Here is a 19,939-nt window from a genome sequence, read left to right as displayed (position 1 = left end):
ATAAAGGCACAGTTTCTACTGGTAGTGAATCTTCTTTTAGAGGTTCCTTCCATCCAGTGGCTTGTTCCTGCCCAAAGGTTTTTTCCCCTATCAGTTGATACAGCTTCCAAATCTGTTGTTTGACCATGCTTGTGAGAGATCTTAAGTCTCTAGCAGTGAACTGGGAACAGCCTTCTGTGTGTTTTTTGTTTGGTTTGGTTGGTTCGTTGTTTTTTTTTTGTTTTGTTTAGGTTTTTGTGGGTTTGTTTTTGTTTGGTTGGTTTTTTTAATCGACTAGCAGTTGTGCTTGCAAAGCAGAATTAAGCAGATGAACTTAGGATTTTTATCTTCTCTTGGTGCTTCATGATGAAACTGTTCTAATGCTTACAAGAAAGATGCAACTGTATCTTCTGATCTGCGTTTTCAGTATTATCCGCCTTCAGTGATCAAGAGTTTTATATTCTGATTTATATTATGTCATTTGTATCATACTAGGGCTTTTGGCCCTACTAGGCCTAGACTTGGACCTGCTTAAGATGAAGGCCTGTATCTGCGTATAGAAAATACAGACTTCCTCAGTTAATTTAAAGTCTTGTAAGACAGCAAGCACATAGGGTAAACATGGAACTGTAGGGAGGAATGGATCCATGGAAATTACTGACCTCTGAGCAAAAAAATTAAAGAACTTTGAAACATTAGGGAAAAGCAAAGTATTCTGCCTGCTGGAGGCTGTATTGGCTTCTTGCTTTCTTCCTCCTCTGTAGACCAGCATCATCTCCCACATGTGTAACAGTCTTGCTGTTTGCTGAGATGTCCTGGTGCTCATGGCAGTGCACTGGTGTGCACCAAGTATGAAGTGTATTGAAGATCCTGATCTTTGCAGGAATATAAAGAAACAGAGTATCAGTCCTCCCCCCTCAAAATACCATAGTGATGTTTTCAGCAGCTCCAGTTAGGAGAATATATACAAACTATTATTTCTTTGGAATTCGTCAATTCAGCAAAAATCACATAAACTGTTTTTACTTCACTAAAACTCTGATGGAAACCAGACAGCTTTCTCAAACTTTCTGCGTTCCATGACAGCTTGTCTGTTTGGCTTCCCAGCAATCTTGCTGTGGTGTCTTGTGTTCATCTATCAGTGGGTTTGAGCTTGCAAGAGTTTAAAGCAAGTGAGGGGGTGTGATTCTTCATTGATGCTATTCAACACCATTTATTATCATTCTTCTGTTCACTAAATATGTAGCATTTTTGTGTTTTGATTGTGTACATGAATACTGATGCTACCCTACTGCATTGTATTTGTAGCACTAATAGCATTGAGGCGCATGGGTAGCATCCAGACTTCAAAGCTTATATTTCAGAGTTTTCATAATACTTTTTAAAAAAAAATAGGTAGGTAGCTGGTCTAGTCTGAACTCACATAATGGTGAAATGTCTCTGTTCTAAAGGGGAAAACCAGTTAGCAGTTGTCAAGGGCATTGACTTGTCCTGTTATTTCCCAGTTCACTATCAAAGCCAACTAAGGTCTTTTTGTAACATGGAGTCTCTTGTATTTTAATGAATTCATCATCAGCTATGTGTGCCCCAGAGTAATAGTGGTGAGAAAGCTATTTTCACCATCAGACTTCCTCCCACTATACCACTTCCTCCCAAATGAGGCTTTAGCTGTTACTATCCGTGGCTCCAGCCTTGTTGTGACTGGGTTTCACTGTGCACTTCTGTGCAAAATAATAATAATATGCCAACCCATTAACTCCCACTTGCAATGAATGTAGTGAATACACCATAGCAGAACTCGCTGTGTGCTTGTCAAAGCTTAATCTAATGTGAATGCTTTCTGAACTTCTGTATTACTGATATTTAGTGGATTGCTCAGTATAAATATTTTTCTTACTTGCAACTTCTTATTAAGTTGTCTCCATTTTGGAGACTCCAGGCTTGAGATGCAAAGAGTAGATTTTAGTACTGAGAATTCGTTTTTTTATATTTCCAACTTGTTAGCCGAGTAGTTTATCTACACAAGGATATTAAAGGGTTCCTTTGAAAAATGTTAAAGCAGGAGTTGTTTGGAAGTAAACTAATGGTAATTCCAGGCACTTCTTTAGCTCTTTCTTATTTTAACTGAAGCATGGCTGTATCTGTACATCACCTGCTAGCAAAGAAAGCAGCCATAGGCAGTGGTCATCTGTAGAGCTATAGTTCAGCAGTGGTTACTATGGAAACCGTAGGTGACCTACATTTAACCAAAAAGTGATAAAGTTTCTGTGGTTTTTATTTATTTTTTTTAAATGAAGCACATCTATTGATTTCTACTACCGTTTTTTATCTTTTACACATTGTTTTACTTGAGTAGTATTCTTAGTTTTGAGTGATAGTGTGGAACGGACACAAAAATCTTGGAGCAGAGATACCACTTCATTGTTATGCTACTATTTAAAATTAGTAGAAATTGTTACTTTTGCTGTCATGTCTAATTGTATGTCCTTAGGAAGGAGGTAACAATTTAATTAATTAATTACAGTGTGTGTTATAATAATGTATTATTTATATAGCTACCAGAGTATGGTCTATAATGGCTTGCAGTGGAAAGGCTCATTCTTGTGAATTTATCTATTTGACTAACATTACAAGTCCGTAGGCTACTGTATGAATAAAGTTACTCAAAGTTACAAGTTACTATTGGACTTTGAGTAAGCATCAAAAATGCTTTTGGCTTTAGTAAATTCAGTTTGTCATTGCCTTTAAGGAAGTGAGAATTTTCTGAAAAAATGAGAATATACTGCAGACATTGTTAGAGAAAAGAGCAGCCGGAAGAGAGGACAATGTGTGACAATTGAAATAAACTTTGAGTTAGCATTTTAAATATACATTTCTTACAATGTGATTAACATAGAAGGGTAAGTGTTGGGCTAGAGCACTTGTCTAATGAAGTCATTAAATGTTATGATTTATCTAGAACTTTGACTTGCAGATGAGCCAGGCCTGGATTTTCAGAAAATTTTGTTAAAACAGATTCTCAGAGAAAGGATTTACATTTTAACATTTTTTACTTGGGTAGCTTTGTTGATATTTGGATAAAAACCCTGTTCTACCTTGAATTGTTTATTGTACTTTGTAGGAATCTTTAGTTTCATAGAAATTAAGGACAGAGAAAAACTAAAATACAGACTTATTTGGGACCAAATATATTTTCCCTCATTACTTTATGGACCACCTGCTAATTACTGAAACCCTCTCCCATAGCCATCAGAGTCTACCATGACATTTGGTGGGACTACTAGAGGCTGAGGTGGGATTATACAGATCCATATCTGCTCATATTTTGTAGTCCTTCCTCACTGTTCACATGTACAAGATCATATGCATCCTGCAGCTGATAATGGAACCACCTCCTGATTTCTCCTAGATTTCCCACTTTCTCTTTGCCCACACATCTTCTATAGCCCTGTTTATTGCTCTGAAGTTCATACAGCCTGCTGAGTTTGATCTATAGTGTGTAGCATGCTGTGCTGCATCACTTCAGTCATGTGTGATTAGATTAGCTACCAACTCATTTGCTTGCATACCTTAAAAAATAAAAACATTTTTTGTTTGTTACCTTCTTTCTTGCTCCAGAAAGCTTGAGTTGTATGCATTGTGTTCATCTGTGTACACTGTGATACACGCAAACAGCAGCAGTAGTAGTGGAAAGAAATATTAATTACCTGTGTAAAACAGCCACTACTAAATGCTTCTGGTCTAGTTTGCCTTTATGATGCAGACTTTAATTATCACCTAAACTTCTTGTATCATGATCAAAACCTTTGTTTTCCCAAATTAGTTTGATCCTAAAAAATCTTAACCGTGCCTTAAATAGAGGATGGCGCAATAGCATGTGTTGCACCACTGATGCTCAAGATCATAGCAAAGGCAGTGTGTAGGAGTTGTATGCCCAGAGAGTCATGGCCTGTGCTGAACGAAGACATGAAAATCACCAGAGGTCTAACTGGCTTCTTCGTAATCATGTTGTTATGAGCTAGCTGTGAGCATAAAATACCGGGCACGTTTGAAGTGTGTCTCTGCTGCTTCTGGCCATAAGCCTGTCTCCAGCTGTGCTCGATTTTCAGTGGCACAGAAAAAGGTGAAAAATGATCAGTCAAACTATAGAAACCAGAAATGTTGAAATTAATATTCCTTTCGAATCCTCTGCAAGTTGAGCTGAAATACTGAACCAAGATAAGATTCTGACGTTATTTTAAAGCAGGATCACAAGTGTTAGGGGCCAGAATGGAAAGTGACACTGACAGGCATTTGTAATGGCAAAGCCAGAGCTGTTGCTGGCTTGTGCCACCAGTCCCTTCTCCCTTTTCCACAGACATGTCCACAAGTGTGCAGTATGGTTCAAATGTTTGGGTTTTTTTTCAAAAACTGTATCCAAAAATCTCTTTTAGAAAGATATCCAACCTTGCTTTAAGGACTTCAACAGATGGCAAGTCTGTCACCTGCCTTGGTAAGCAGGATTAATGTTTAATTGTCCTTGCAGTTACTGAATTTTGTTCTGTTCAGTGAAATACAGGGAGGTTTTCAGACTCCCTGTTGTGTCAGAGCAGAAATAGCTCATGTGTACCAGAAACCAAATGTGCATATTGGCTGTTTTCTCAAAGGTTGTATGATCATTTATACTAAAAAGTCAGGTCTGCTCTTCTGAAATATGAAATATTTCATAAATTAGTCAATAATTGTTTGCAATAATTAAATATTTTAGTAAAATAACTTCTGTGACTTACTCATACATGTGACTCACATGCTGTTCTGACTTTTTTCCCCCTAATATGCTAATTGGTTTAATTGTAAACAAACTGAATTTTCTGTTCTGTGAGTGTCCATAAGGCATCACTAATACTTTGATAGAAATTCTAAAAGTTTGTTGGTATCATTTTAACAGTAATGAGACATGAATTTCATTTTTTTAAGGACAGGTTAAGGAAATGTCTACAGACTGAAAACATGATTTCAGAGGTCTAAAAATCTCCTGAGAGAAACTGGCGTTCTTTGAGATCACAAGGTCAGTAGTACAGTAGCAGTTATTCACGTGCATATATCTATATAATTATGCAGGCCCAACTTCAATTTTGTACTATTTGATGGTACAAAACATTATGTTATATTTTACATCTCTGCAGAGACTTTATTAGCAATTTTGGAACAACATTAGTAAAAAATTCCAGTTTCCAGCTGCAACTTTATGTTTAAAAATGCTTAAAATTCATGCTAAAAGCTATTCAATTAGTATACATCTGCAGCGTCTAAAGTAATTAGATTTATACAGGAAAAATATTCCTAACTTGTTGCCTGTGTTTGTAAATGAATTAATTACTGTGAATTTCCATCTTTCTTCACTTGCTTGCAAAAGTATAGGCTGTTTAATATTTTGGAAGAGGAAATGCAATGTTTTCTGAAGAGCTTTCAAAGCTTTTGTTTTAATTTGTCACATCACGATGTGATTTATTTTTTTCCAAAGACTGGAAGTAATGGATATGATTTATTCAGCCACAAAGAGCTAGCCAGCACATCTCAAGTAGTAAATGTGTTCAGAGAACTGTGTGTAATCAGTGTAATATTTTAATAACGTCACAAAGTAATTTAAAACGCTTCATAAATAGTAGGAAAATGATGGTAGCATCTTCTCTTGGATGATGTGTTCATAATTTGTTGTAAGCTTTGCTTGGATACTGGAAAACATGTATAATTGTTATATTTTAGGTGTTTGTTATTAGAATGTTATTTTTAAATGCTACATGTACTGATGAAGGAAAAAGCAGAAAGCACGATTGTAGCTAACTCTTACCCTGAAAGGTCTGTTTGGATTATGGGATAACCATGATATGAATGCAGACATTAAATCTGGCTTTTCATGAATGGCTGTGGGTCTAAATGTAGTAATATGCTGCTTGTGTACAGCATCGTGTGGACATGCACATGTAGGGCGATAGTCCATGGCCACAGAGCTACTGATCTTTTACTGTTTACCTTATTGAACGTTTTTATAGCCTGACTCAAATGAACTTTTTATATTATTTCTTTTTACCTTATCTGGATTATCATTATCACATATTACTGAATGCAGTTGGCAGTTGATTCTCTTTCAGTATCTTAAGCCATATATTATGTTGTGTCTGATGAGCTTCTACAATGAAGAGGCGGACGCATGCCACTTAATGAAGGCTCACTTGGCCCACCTTTCCTCATCTTTAGTGCATAAGTGAAGATAAATTCATTAGACTTTTCACATAATATTAATTTAAAAAAGAATAACACTTTTGATACTGAATTATTTTTCTTTTGCTATACTCAAGTGATGTAAAGTGTGTTCCTTTCATTTGTGTGGTTAGCATGCATTAAGGTGGAACTATAATGAAAAAAACCCCCAGAAAACAGTACTGCTGACTTAAGAGGTGCTCAATTAAGTTAGATTGGTAAATGCTGCAAGAAGACTTTCCAAATGATCCTTGGTGTTACCATTGTTCCACTGCTGGGTGCAATTAAAAATGTGATTTAGAACGGTAATAGACCAATATTCCTTTAGTGGCTGCATCAGAGAGGGGTGTTGTGGGGAATTTTCAAGTACCAACTAATATACATTAAGGCAAGCTGAATAGCATACATTGAGGCAAGCTGAATAGCTTACTGTTAATCTGTGCCCTTCTCCTAAACAGATAGGATATATATGTAAAATTTTGGGAAGATCTTCAGAAGCGTGTTATGTTTGTGTTGCAGTGTAATAATAACTTCAACTGGTTTTGAATTATGGTATATAAATAAATCTTACAACATAAGATTTAATCATACAGTCATTACTGAAGAAAAACTTTTGAAAATAAGGCTTAGTATCTGCATGACAATGCTATGTAACTTTATTTTATGCCCCCGCCTTTTTGACTTCATTAACTCTTAATGGGTTTTAGAGATCAGAGGAGGCTCGGTCAGGACTTACTAGCAATAACAAATCTGTGAAGAGGTTTGGCAATTAATGGATGTGCAAGCATATAGAATCCTTTGCGTCGTTCCTTCAGAGCATAACACTGGCGAGCACCAAAACCAATGCACTAAGCTCTGTTCTGTCTACAAACTGTAACAATTTTATATTAAAATTCATTTTAATTCAAATCTTTAATATTTACATGAAAGGAAAAAAATTATTAGGATTTCTTAAAAGCACATGATTTAGGAATCTAAGCCTCATTCTTTGTCTGAAGGTTTGTCATTCAGTTGTGTACTTTTATCAAATTTCTGTGAAATAACACTGCGTCACATTGTTCAATCTTTTCTTGGTAAGAGTAATAGTTTAGAGCTCAAAGGTACTGTAAAGGAACCAGCGTCTAACATAACCTGTTTACTGGATAATACTTGCCCTGATCTTGTTTATCGTATTTTAACATTTATAGTTTTGTTGAAAATGGGGGGGAAAAAAAAAAAAGTCCTGCAAAGCAACCTAGACCAAATGCAAAGAGTGGAATTGTTTGTGAAATATAGTTGCATGTGATAGGTAGGCCCCATACTACCACTTTACGTGGCAGATCTGTGTCGCAGGCTCAGTGAATTGAACTTTTGGAGTCACTTGCAAAACATTCGTGAAGAAGAAAGACTGTTACCTGCTTTTGTATGGGTAATGTCCAGGAGAACATTTCACTTGCTGTCAAATCTGTGGATAAAGAAAAGGTCCTTAAGCAGCCCCACTAGAGGAGGCCCTGATTCTTGTAGCAGTCTGGACTCTAGTCCTCCTGCCTGGTAGTAACACATAGCCACTGGATATAGGAGTTTGTGTTCTCCTTCATTGCCATGAACAAACATTTAGATAAGAAGACAGCTTTTTCCCTCCTATTTTTCTAATTCTCACAATAATGCATATAAGAGGAGAGCATGTGATTCTTGACTCACCATGTGATTTGATAAGAATCTTGGACCTGTTTAAAAATTGCCTTTTAATAAACAAAAGTGCTTCATTTATTTCAGTAAGCCTGAAAACATGCGTCAGATTTCTGGAATTAATCTCTTACATGCCTAAATGTTACCAAACTTGCAAACCTTGTTGATAGGATTGTACCTAAAATTCTGGGTCACCCTCAGTCACTGGAAGACATTTGCTGCCTACTACTAATTCCTGGTTATACCTGCTATCATAATCCTGCAGTGTGAAGCCAAGCTTTTGTCCTATTGCTCTGATTTGAGATGTGGAGGAAGGATAAGAGTTCCCACCCCCACCCTACTTCTCTCTCTGGTGCTTGGAGTTAGGTTTCTGGACTACAGAAGAGAAGTTGAATGGGTTTTGCTTTTCCAGGCTTTATTTAGTAAATAATGTAAGTAACCTATCTAATGTGTGAGATAATAGCATAAATAACAGAAGTTATCTATTTTTTTTGATGTTTTTTCTCTGTGCCCGTCCTTTTGTGAAGACAAATTTTGTTCTATGTGCTTTTTAAACAGCAGGCTAACTGCTGTAGCTAATTCACAGGAATAAGCAAATTCCAAAACAAGGACAAGCTGGGAAAATTAATACTTCAACCTCAGATAGGTGGGGTCTGCACAGAATTACAATGAAAAGTTTTTGCAAAGGCTTTTGTGTTAACCAGTTAAGTTTAAAGTAGCTTTAGAAGTGCTTATTCTGCAGTTGTTTCATGACAGACTACAGTCTGCCAGTTCAAGTGTCTTCTCACTTCTGTGCCTTCTTCCTCAGGCAGTTACCTATCTTTTCCATGCTTTGTGGACACTTCCTCTACATGTCGCTTCCCATACAGTGTCACAACAGCCTCTGCTTAATTTCTGCCTGTGGATCGGCCTTCCTCAGAATTGTTAACAGTCTTCACAGCCTCAAAAGAGCAAGTGTATTAAGGTGTACACTTTGATGCATCAACCAAAGCCATTTTTCCATTTCTGGAGTGGTTTCCCCTCTCTGTATCTTACTGGATTTGAATTTCTGTTTCAGTTACAGAGCAGACAAATGACAGAAATTTCTGCATATGTGTAAGATGACAAATACAGTTTTGATGAAGCACGTTTTATCTCTACCATACATAAGAGGGAGGAATTGCTAGCTGGTAACAATTGTGCTTTTGATCTGCGCCCCCCCCCCCCCCCCCCCCCCCCCATGTTCAAACATAAGGTTCCTGTCCACTGTTTATCTCTACACCCCCATCTCAGGCCAACAACAAAGGGGAAAAAACACAACACAACAAACCAACCCCCAAACAAAAACCAAACCAAACCCCATCTACAACTCTTGAAGTGACCATGCATTTACAAGGTCCAAATGGTGATGGGGACAAAAAATGTATGTACTCAAATCTGAATCTGAATGGAGGGAAGCAGAGAGACAGTATAAATCACTAATCTAATTGTGCTGGAACAGCTGCCCAGATACAGCAACTCTGAAACCTGTAGTAGAAACCTAATTAAGTTGGCTTTTAACCACTGTGTCATCTAACTTGGCTTTATGTGCTCTGTCACAGTATCTGGATCCAGTGTCTGCTTTAAGACATTTTACGTGGTGGGGATAAACCCTGATGAGAGCTACTGCATAAGTACAGTGTGTACATCCCCTTCAGTGATGCTGGCTTGGTGCTAGCATGTGTACTCACTCAGCACAGGGAGATGAGAGACATGCAGAGATTTATCAAAAGCTGTAAATTTCTGAAGGAGATGATCCCCACTATCACAAATGCAACAGTTTTCCCATGTCAGGATCTGTAAAACTGAAGGACAACTGAGCAGAGGATATTTCAGGAACAAATGGCACAGTCTTATTTTTAAAAAAGGGCATAATTTAATTTTATGTGACAGTGCCTGCATTTTAATGCATAGCATAATAAAGCCTGAACCCTTTGGCTGAGGTCAGCCTATCTTCTAGTGTCTTCTTTTAGGAGTAGTTAAGAATGTAAAGAAAAATTCTTCTCTTCCTTTAAACACTTTCTATTGGTTCAATACAAGAGTTTTTAATCAGAAATCACAATGTATGGGAACTTGGAAGATTTATGTGACTATAAATTCCCTTATACCACTTTTCTCCCTAGAAGTTAGAAATACAGAATACAAAGATAAAAGGCGATGTGTCCTGTGTTCCAACTTGGAGAACAACTACTACAAAATTTCTCTTGTACTAGTGGTTTGCATTGTAGGTTGTGGGGCTGTGGTTTCCTTTCTGAGAGTTTTGCTCAGATACCAGTATTAGCTAAAAAAAAATTATTTACTGAGGATGGAAAAAACCAGTATTTTGAGACCAAAATTAATTCATACGTTTTGTACTTCTTATTATGCAAGCTATAAAAATGCATGAGTTGTCAGTTTCAGCCAGTTTCAAAATCCTAAGTAATTCCACTGGAGAAGGTATGTATTATGTAAAAAATAAGCATTTTCATAATATCTCTACTCTTTTGTCTTTGAAGATACAGAATTAGTTGAGAATATGATGTAGTGTTTGAAATGTGACCTAGGGACTTCAGAGACTTGTATTCTAGGCTCTAGAGTTTCCTTCCATTGGGAATTTGAAGAATTCATTAAATAAATCTGGTGAGGAGAGATTAAAACCCTCTTTCAGCAAGGTGCTTAAGTTATAGTCATGCTTAATGAGAATAACTGTGCTGGGACCATTGTTTTTTAATATCTGTTATCACTCAAATGGGGCCTTAAAAATCCAACCGTCTAAAATTACAGCAGACTAAATGGTTAAGGATGGTGATGAACAATTAAAGCGTATTATTCACACTTAAATATTTTAACAATCTATTCCTCCCTACCTCTGTTTCTTCATCATCATCCCTATTATCATTTTGATTGTTTGAAAAGCATTATAATTCAGTGGTCCAGTTTAGTACTTAAGTAAGTCCTAGACATATTCTTGTTATTTCTAATCCATCAAGAGTACCCAACAGCTCCTTTATTTTCTTTATAGCATTCTAATGAGGTCAGAAAGGTCAGAAGAAACTAGCAAGAAAGGCCAGAATGGCTTATGCATGGGTCATTTTCTGTAGGCTGATATTCAGCATGCTGGGAATGGGTCAGGCTATAGTGTTTGGATTGTGCAGCAAAATAATGACATGACCAATCTGACAAGTAGTCTTCATTATTCTTTCCCACAAAATGTATTTCCACAACTAGAGCAATTAGTAGGGATTATCTTTAAGAACAGAACTAAATGGCTTTTAACCACTTTGTATGTACTAAAATAATGCTAGATGGTTTAAATTTTTCCTATCTGAAGAATTTATTTTTTTTTTAACACTCAACTGACAGGATATCACCCTGTATCAGAAGAACTACTTTCCCATCCACTTACTGCTATTACTTAGAAATAGAATTGTAAAATTCATATTAGGCTGAAATTTTCAGACTTGCTGCTATAATTTTCTTTTTCCTCTTTTTTTTTATTTTGTTATTGCCAAAATGCAAAATAACTCCCGATTGATTTTTTTTTTTTTTTTTTTTTTTTTTAATTATTATTATTATTTTGACTTAGATTCTTTCTAACTGGTGGTCTTGAAGTATACCTTTTAATCACTAAGAGCACAATTGTGGGGTAAGTAATAATAAGATATAGTTTGGTTTTGGCTTTTTTTCCTCATATGGAGAAGGAAGCTAGGCATGGAATAGTTACACTGCTTGAGGTCTCACAAAATTACTCGTTAAAAATGGCTTTCAGGGTTTTAACTGTTTATGGAAACTGATTTCAGGTCTATGCTGCCAGTCTAATGCTAGCAGTTAAATAGGTTAATTTTCCAATCCAGAGAAAAGTTTTTAAAGATAGCCATTAGTTAAAGTATTAACAACACCTGTATAGTGAAAATAACAGTTGTGTAGCAATTAATAAGTGCTTGGCAGTTTCTTTCTAATATTTCTCTATTAAGAATGTATGCTATTTGTTGCTACTTTTTATTCCTACTTTTGAATCGTACACAATCAGGCTATGGCTTGAGAATCCTTATTGGTTACCCGCTGTCTAGTAAAAATTGTCCTACATTGTATTTGACATTTAATGTATATGTGGGCCTCTGAATTTTTGGCTTTGCTTTCTGAAGATTTGGCTTTGGCTGATGACTGGGTGTTGGATAGAGGGTTCCAGTACGTCTACCACTAGCAGAGTCACCTTGTTTGTGTGCTTAGATTGAACACATCACTGGATGGGTGGATAGGCAGGAATTTTCAGTCCAGTTCTGGTTTGGGCTACATTTCACTTAGCTGTCAGCTGGTCTAGTATTTTGGGTTTTGGCTTTCCCCACCCCCATTTGTAGTAGTCTGAGGTCACTGGTATGTTTTCACCAAATACTCTGATTCTGTGTAGCACAGTGATACCTTTCATATCTTCCACTTTTTGCTCAGAACACATTACACATTGTGAATTTTGTCTCTGATTTTGTTGGAGGGTTTGGATGCAAAGGAATTGCTTTTTATTACTTTTTCTTTTTTTAATGGATACAATTATGTTCCTAGCATAAGTTGGCGGTCAGTGTCACAGTGTGGCATTTCCGGTATTCTCATTCATTTACTTTACTCTGTCATTCAGTTACTTTAGGACCCATGTGCCTTATTTACTGCCCTAATACGTTAGATATAAATGTATTTCCTAGATCTCAAAATAAACATTTTGGCCTCATCTTCCACAACCCGTCTTCAAGAGTTTACCATGTTTCATCTTCTGAAATGTTGGCTTGCCTGTGCTTTTTTCCACTCTTGGTTCTTGTATTCTTCTAATTGCTACTCAGTTTATTTTCAAAAAGGCACTTTGTTTTTTCCTTCCCTATCCTACAACTTTCTATACAGTTATATTTTTAGTAGCCTTTTCATTTCCATCTGTACTTTTTCTGGCTAATCTGAAAAAAAAAAAAAAAAAAATGTACGATGCCTATGCTAACAGTAGATGTATCCCTCAGACTTTCACTGTAAGATCATTTTCCAGTAAGCAGTTTGTCTCTTCTCCAAGATAGTTAACTGAACTCAGCTGTGAAGCAAAAAAATCTTATGCAGACTTTTTAGCATTTTCCATTTCAAGTATCACAAAATCCTGGCCTTAAAAGAACACATTCTTGCTGTATTCTCATGTATATCTAACGCTGCTTCGAAAGTGATGTTACTTTGACCTGCTGATGCGTATCTTTGTATCCCCTTTAGCATCACATTTATTTTTTTACTGTCATAAATGTATATTCTTTGCCCCTGTCTCTTGAAATAGAGGCAAGTTCTTCTTGATCTTTTTGTCTCCCGCTTTCCTGTCAGAGTTCATTAATATTGGTAACTGTTTCTAATGTTTTGGAGCAGTTACTGCAAATGTATTTCATTGGTTTTTAAATTCTTTTGTAAAACTCACCTTTGTCATTATGTGTATAAAATTTTCAGTTGGCATGTAAAAATAACTGTTACAAGATGACAAGTAATATCTCTTTGTTTTCTCTTCAATCTTCAGTCTTTGAATCCACCTTTGTTTCCTGCTTGACATTTAAGGTACTTAGCTTCTAAGGCTACGTATCAGAGAGCCTTTTAAGGCTATATATCAGGTTATATACAGCTTTTAAGGCTGTTAATGCTGTCATTATTGTGGTGAGATAATATAAGGATAACCAGCTGGCAAGGTTTCTGGGGAAATTAGTATTTTTTAATTGGATTAACTTCTGCAGTTAGAAAAATAGGCAGCCTTTTGTGTGTATGACTCCTTTCTCATGTCCTCAAAGGGTGCAGTTTTCCTAGTCATCTCAGCTTGTCTACTCAGAGATACTGCTTTTCTCTGCAAACTCTGCCTATGTCATTGCTTGACACACTGAATGTCATGACAAGTCTAGCAATTGTTGATCTGCGTCTGTTCCAGTATGATTATGAGGTTTAATTTTTTTTAAGAGTTGTTTGCAACTGCAGGAGAGGAATAAGATGAACAGCACAGAGTATGAACTGATTTGCTGTTTTAAGTATGTCACAAGCTAAATATGATGACTTTTCAGGATTTCTCACAGTGCTGGAGATAACAAGAAAACTGCAGGATACAGAATGCACAGTTATGAACTCCTTGCTGTTCTGAAAGACGTGAAATACGTTTTCTGCATGTGAATGGGGCCACTCCTGTCTCTCAATCCAAAATACCCAGGGCAGTGAGAACATCTTTTGCTCTGGAAAAGCAGAACAGTTGGCCCTGGCAAATCTTTATACTTCTTGAAATCTTAAATGGCTGAAGTCTGCATTTACAATCCTGTATCCTGGAGACTTGCATAACTGCTACCGACAGTGGACTTAGGGCAGAAGGAGAGCAGTTCCAGGCAGGCAGCCGGAGCAGTGGTAGGGTCACTGAAATCTGCCCACCCCAGGAGATGGAATGAGACGGCCAAGGACTTTGACTTCATGCTCTTCATTCACAAAACTGGTGAGTTCTTCTATGAGCTTGGAGCTGTTGATCTGGTAAAAGTCTGTTAACAGCAAATGACAGCTGGTGCTGTCAGCTTGCCCCTTTGCTGTAACCTGGAAGGTCAAAACAGACACGTTGACTACACTCTTTCTAAATATCTGACAAGACTACTATTGTCTCCATTTATCATAGCAGAAATAAACAGGGTACTCATGTTCCTAAAAGGAAAAATATTGTGATGGAGACAATATTATCCTCAGTGCTTGAAGATGCTGGGCCAAAGGGATAAATCTGGCTGAGAAACCACATGCATTGCAGGAATGCAAAAAATCACACTGAGGTAGTAATATCTTCTTTTCTGCAACATAGGAAACTGTCAGATGATGCAGCTTCCTATCAGGTGATATCCGTGGCGCCTACAGTCCAAGTTTTGTCTGCGCCATAAATTGGTGAGCCTTATTCAAAGTATTTGAATACAATCCTGCTTGGAAGTCTTAATTTTTTAATCTGTTCTCTGGAAACAATGTTGAATAATGATTAAAAAACCAAAAAAACCACCAAAACCCCCCCAAGACAAACTTTACTCCACTGAAAGTGCACCAACACAACATAAAGAGGCTGAAAAAACTGCAGTCCTTAGGGACTGTAGCCTGACATACTCGACCTATGGCTATCATACTTCATTCTAGGTGATAAGTGTATCTACTGAATTCTGTGAATAAAAATCTAACTGGAAATTTAAGTCCTGCAGCTGGTAGGTATCAAGCAGTTTAAAAAAATAAATAAATTCATGAAGGTTTCTGAAATGCTGAAATCTTGAAAAACATTTGGGCTATAAAAATGCTGTAAAAGTCTTTATGTAGTCATGATGGCTTTTAGGTAGAACTCTCAGATCAGTCACTTGATAACTGCTTCTACAAAAGAATTTCCAAACTCGAGCATGTTGCAGAAATGTTGATCCTTACACAGATTCAGGGCATGTGACTACTGCCGTTATCCTTTGTACTCTCAGAAAGTTAGCCCGAAAACAGTGTGTCTTTGAACAGTAGTTGAAAGTGTGTAATCAAATTGTAAATTAGCAGTCCATTTTGGTCATTGAAGTCATGGATTTAAATCAGTGGACAGTTCTAGGATGCACTGATATACTAGTATGAATGTGGTTATTTAAATACTGCAAATCAATCTTATATGAAAGAATGGCAGTTAGTATTCCTTAGAAAGCATATTTCTGAATTGGAGGGGCTTACTTTCTGAAGCTTTAGAACATTAGAATGACATAGTAAAAAGTTTGCTGTAAGAGTATAGTGGTTCAGGTTCTAGCGTGATGAAAATTTTGTATATATGCTATGAAGTTTATTTTGGATGCTAAAAGATATGATGAGATTTTTCATTTAATTTCTTTAACACTGATGTCGGGGGAAGTGAAATCATTACTGTGTTTTTAGGGCATGAGCAGGGGCATCTCCTGCAAATACTTTTACTTTCTTAATGTAGTCTGCTGTCATGGAACATATGGAGGAAAAATGTGTTGTGTTCTACTGGTAGAGAAGACTCAACATAAGCAATAAAATTCCCAGTGCTGTGCTGATGTTATCAGTGATGCTGGTACACAGACAAAGAAGTAAATAAAAATTATTTTCAAGCTCTGCTGGATACACATAAGGGAAAGAAATCAATGCTGGCCAAATGGAAATGGACAGAATTATTAAAGGAGAATCAGCTTCTAGGCTTTAAAGGTTATTTGAAACAGTGAAAAGTTACCATACAACCTAGAATTCAGTGTCCTTTTAAGCTTTAAATGACAGATCTAAGGTGGTAAGTGGGATGTACAAAGGTGGGAAGAAGTGTTGCGGCAGATTCATGTCCTGTGGAATGAGATCTTAAACTGATGTTTAGCAATTTAAGGCAGACACCTTATTTTAGAATTTAGGTATCTTCTTGTCTATAAGATTAAAAGTCCACTATGTATTTTGTTCAAAGTAGTGCGTTGAAAATGTCTTGTTGTAAGTTGGGATGCTTCATAAACTAACTGCTATAAAATGTAAAAAATTGTTTATGTTGCTGCTTAGATCTATCTGCGTCTCATATTTGTATTTCTGTCTCTGGTCAAATTAAAATACTTGTGTTTATGGTAGGCAGGAAAAAATTCAAAAATTGTAACAATGAAAGATTCATTTACCAGTGGAAGATAAAAACTAAAGAGCTTGTCTGCTCCACTGTGGAAATTGTGAAAGCGAGGAATGAGGCAGTGTTGTTTGTTCAGCAACAGTGGTGCTTTAGAAAGTTCTGTTGATGACAAGCCCAGTAAGGAAGGATGGTCTGCTTCCTTCTGAGTGGATTTTACTCCTGTTTCAACTGTGTTGACTCAGTAAACTTCTTTTTTGGTTTACTGTGGTATAAAGGGGACTAGAAGAACCGAACAGTTGGAGAAAAAGAAAAAAGAGAAAATACTAGCTATCATGCTTGCTTCAAATGTCTTTTGATTTTATTCATTTTTAAACTTTTTGCTAGTCAACAGCCAAGTGAAATTGTAAGTTGGAAAATGATACTGTGACAAAAGGTGAGCTTAGTAACCAAGCAAGAGAAAAGGGGTGGAGTAGGGAGTATATCAATTAATTAAAAACAAAAAAGCACCTTTGTTTCTCCTGTTTGTCTTGCAATTTCTAACCGGACCAAGCATAGCTCTGTGTAGTTCTGAATTACTCCCTGGCATGGATCATGTTGCTATGTCTGAGCTGTCATGGAAACTGGCTGGAGCAAAGCTGGTTTATGAAGCACATATGAGACAGCACCGGCAATCTCTCTTCTTAAAGCATCTGCCTTCTTCTAAGTCTTTCTTTTTTTTTTCTTTTTTTTTTTTAACAAGATAACAAGCAGTTTGCTCTTTAAAACAGAACTTACTGTTTTATTTGAGAAACTCCATGCTCTGCTGGTGTTTTGGACGATGGCTGTATCAAGCATTACAGCAACACACAATTAATTGTTTTGATTGTTCACATCATCTAATGCAGCAGCAGTCAAGAGGTTGTTTTGCCGCTTGGCTATACACCTCTCAGTACATTGATTTGCCTGCCAAAGTTAATATGTTCTTTGATTTTGGTAGTTAACCAGCAGTTTTGAGACAGGATGTGAAAGGAGAAAGAAACCCTGTATGTTTGCTACAGAGGAGTATTTTTGTTTGCATACAGTAGCTCTTCTAATGCATGGTACCATTCAGTGGTACTTTCAGGAATCTGAAAGTAAGTGTGCTTTCCTCTGAGATTATCACCCTGGTGAGAGAGTTTGTTTTATCTTAGAAAAATGGATGTATTGTAAGATGTAGCCAGAATATATCATTAAAACAGAGGTTGTATTCAAGAGCTGTTGTGCTAAAAATCATTAGGAAGTGGTACGCTGCTGTATACCTCGTAGTATGTGTAAAGAGAATTCACTGTTACTCTGTTCCTGCTTTGCACTACATGATTTAGGGAGTTGTTCCTGGTCATGGAGATGCTTTTTAAGATTCAGAAAGAAAGGAAACTATACATGGTGTCCTTCAAATTGACGTGACAGGGCAAATGTGCCAGAAGTAGGAGTGAAGGGTGGCACTGGCAGCCTTACATTGACACGCTAGGGTTCACTGTATGAAGTTTGGAAATGAGATTGCTAAGGTGCCAGAAATCAGAACAGCTTCTCACAGGCCTGTCCTTCAGTTAGAAGTTGCTTTCTCCATCCATCTGTTGAGCTGAGGATGTCTTCTGACCTTTCAAATAGGTTTTGTCTGTTTTTCTGCATTTCACTAACTAGACTCTTATTTCAAAATATGGTTGTACTTCCTTGTCGAAAATGTCATTTAGGTATATTTGTGTAATTCAGGAACCCAAAGTATGTTATTCTTTCTGGCAGGCTACTGAAATCCATCAAGTCCCAGTATTTGGAACCGAGTGGTCAATGTGGCACTAAGTGAAGATAGTTTAGCTGTGAATGTGATGTATCCAGAGAAAGCAAGACATTTGGGGCCTGGGTGAGGAAATTTATTTGATTAAATGATATTTGGTCTGGAAAGAATATGTAGAATTCATATGTAAGATTATCCTGCCTCAGTGTTACTGACAGTAACTCCAAATGGAGAGCTTTCATTAATATGACACCATTTTTTCTCATAGATGTGCATTTTTAATTCTGTAGAACAGCTTCTGTAATGGCAGAGTTCCATGGGAAGTTTGCAGCTGTGCCTCATCCTGAGCTCATAATAGAGGAATTTGCATGGGCAAGGTTTATAGATCTTACCAAAAGAGTGATCACAAACCATTTACTTCCAAACCTGAAAGCCAGTACTGTGGCATTTGGAGTTGCTGCTGCTTTAGCTCATAAAATGCAAACCATGGTGTGCAAACCATGCTGTTTGAAAGAGCAGGAGTGGAGCATACATGGTCCGCTGAACACGTTGCATAAATCCTGGACTTCAGATCTTTTTTGGCACTAGACTGCAAGAGAGTTTTTCAGCAAAACCCTCTTTTTCTCAGCTGGCATGGAAGTTGCTGCATTTCTGGTGTACTTGGAGAAACAGGAGCTCTTGCATTTTGTTGCAAGGTACAGGATTCAGCGCTTGAGAATAACAAGGCATTGAGTGCAAGTTGCCTCTTTTTGTTTCATGAAATTGAATGGTGCTGTCCCAATAATTGTTTTGATTCATGTCTGATTCACCTGACTGTGATAGAGGATACTGAACACCAGATTAACCTCAATACCTAACAAAATAATTGAGTTGTATAAGGTGGGAATGTTTTGAAGTTCAAATCATAGGCTTAGTCTGTTTTGTGATATATGGCTGGTTTGGGGTTGTTGCTGTTATGGTGGTTTGGGGTTTTTTTTGTTGTGCTTTGTTTTGTTCTTTAATGCTGTGCAAGATCTGTATTTCACTGCATGTAACCTGCGTAAAAATATTCAAGTTTAAATGCATATAGGGTAGAATAAACTAGGCTTTATGTAATTATTCCTTACTAATGATGGAGATGATTCAGAGTCTGAATTTCCTTAGCAGTTCCCTTTTGCTGTAGCTTCTGTGGAATGGGAAAGCATAAGAACATTCCTGTGAATTGCTTTTCCTACAAAGCAGATGTGGGATCTGACAGTTTATCCTTATTTACAATTTGTCAGCAGGTTCTTGATTCTGTTTTTGTGGGGATTCACAAGGAACCTTTTATTAGAGAGGAAAGAGTCCTCGCTTACCTTGACTCCCATGGGAGATCTTGGGTGGAAGAGACTGCTAAGCATTTGCATATCATTCTCCCACTGTTGTTTCAAAGAGACTTGAATTTGGATTCTCTTGAAGAAGTCCTGTCTGTTACAGGGTGGGTACCAGAAAATATTGTCTCATTTGGACCTCTTCTTACTAGGGAGTGACAAGGGAGGTCTGGGTTCAGGGTACTGTGAAACTCTTGGGTGATCTTTAACTCCTTTGCTGGTGGCGAAAAGGCACTTTAGTAGTCTGTTTGGGCAGAAATTTAACAAAATGGCTCTGACAGAGAATTCCTTCTATTTAGTAAACCTGGAAGAAAAGAGTATGGGATGGAATATAATTTAGCTACCTAAAAATGTCAAGTTAGAATTAGGAAATCC

The 19,939-nt window shown here is 37.0% G+C and overlaps 1 protein-coding gene across 2 annotated transcripts in view; it reads left to right on the top strand.

Annotated features, from left to right (window-relative positions):
- Nucleotides 1-19,939, top strand: part of CSRNP3 (cysteine and serine rich nuclear protein 3) — a 71,634-nt gene that overhangs the window by 8,666 nt on the left and 43,029 nt on the right. The window contains exon 1 of one of the 2 annotated variants that reach the window (XM_049816421.1): nucleotides 4,946-5,026. The exons of the other annotated variant lie outside the window; for it this stretch is intronic. The gene's annotated coding sequence lies outside the window, so the exon portion shown is untranslated. Of the gene's footprint in view, nucleotides 1-4,945; nucleotides 5,027-19,939 lie in introns of those variants that run through there. 2 annotated transcript variants of the gene reach the window in all.

Source organism: Accipiter gentilis, chromosome 1 (genome assembly GCF_929443795.1).
Source record: "Accipiter gentilis chromosome 1, bAccGen1.1, whole genome shotgun sequence".
NCBI classification, from domain to species: Eukaryota; Metazoa; Chordata; class Aves; order Accipitriformes; family Accipitridae; genus Astur; species Astur gentilis.
This window is presented reverse-complemented; position numbering and strand designations above follow the sequence as displayed.